The sequence below is a fragment of the Buceros rhinoceros genome, unplaced genomic scaffold, assembly GCF_000710305.1.
Source record: "Buceros rhinoceros silvestris isolate BGI_N320 unplaced genomic scaffold, ASM71030v1 scaffold21802, whole genome shotgun sequence".
Lineage (NCBI taxonomy): Eukaryota > Metazoa > Chordata > Aves > Bucerotiformes > Bucerotidae > Buceros > Buceros rhinoceros.
Genome location: NW_010399742.1, coordinates 1 through 295, shown reverse-complemented (window position 1 = coordinate 295; position 295 = coordinate 1).

The following is a 295-nucleotide window of genomic DNA, read 5'->3' as shown; positions in this document are numbered from 1 at the left end:
GCCCCTGCCGCTGTGCCACCGCTCCAGTTCACAGGTTGTGCCCGGGTTCGGGTCACTCTCCCAGCGGGGAGATGCCAAGGGTGGGTGTTGCTCCAGGGAGGGACCTCAGAGGTGGCGGGGGGCCAGAGCTGGGGGAGGACAGAGCCTTGGCACTGGGATGGGGCGAGCAGCTCTGCAGATAGCGGCTAGGCCTGCCCATCCCAGGGCGTGAGGCCACTCTGTGGCTGTAGCGGCCATGTCCCAAAGTGACCCTGCTTGGAGGGGACAGCGTCACCTGAAGAAGGCACCCAGCAGG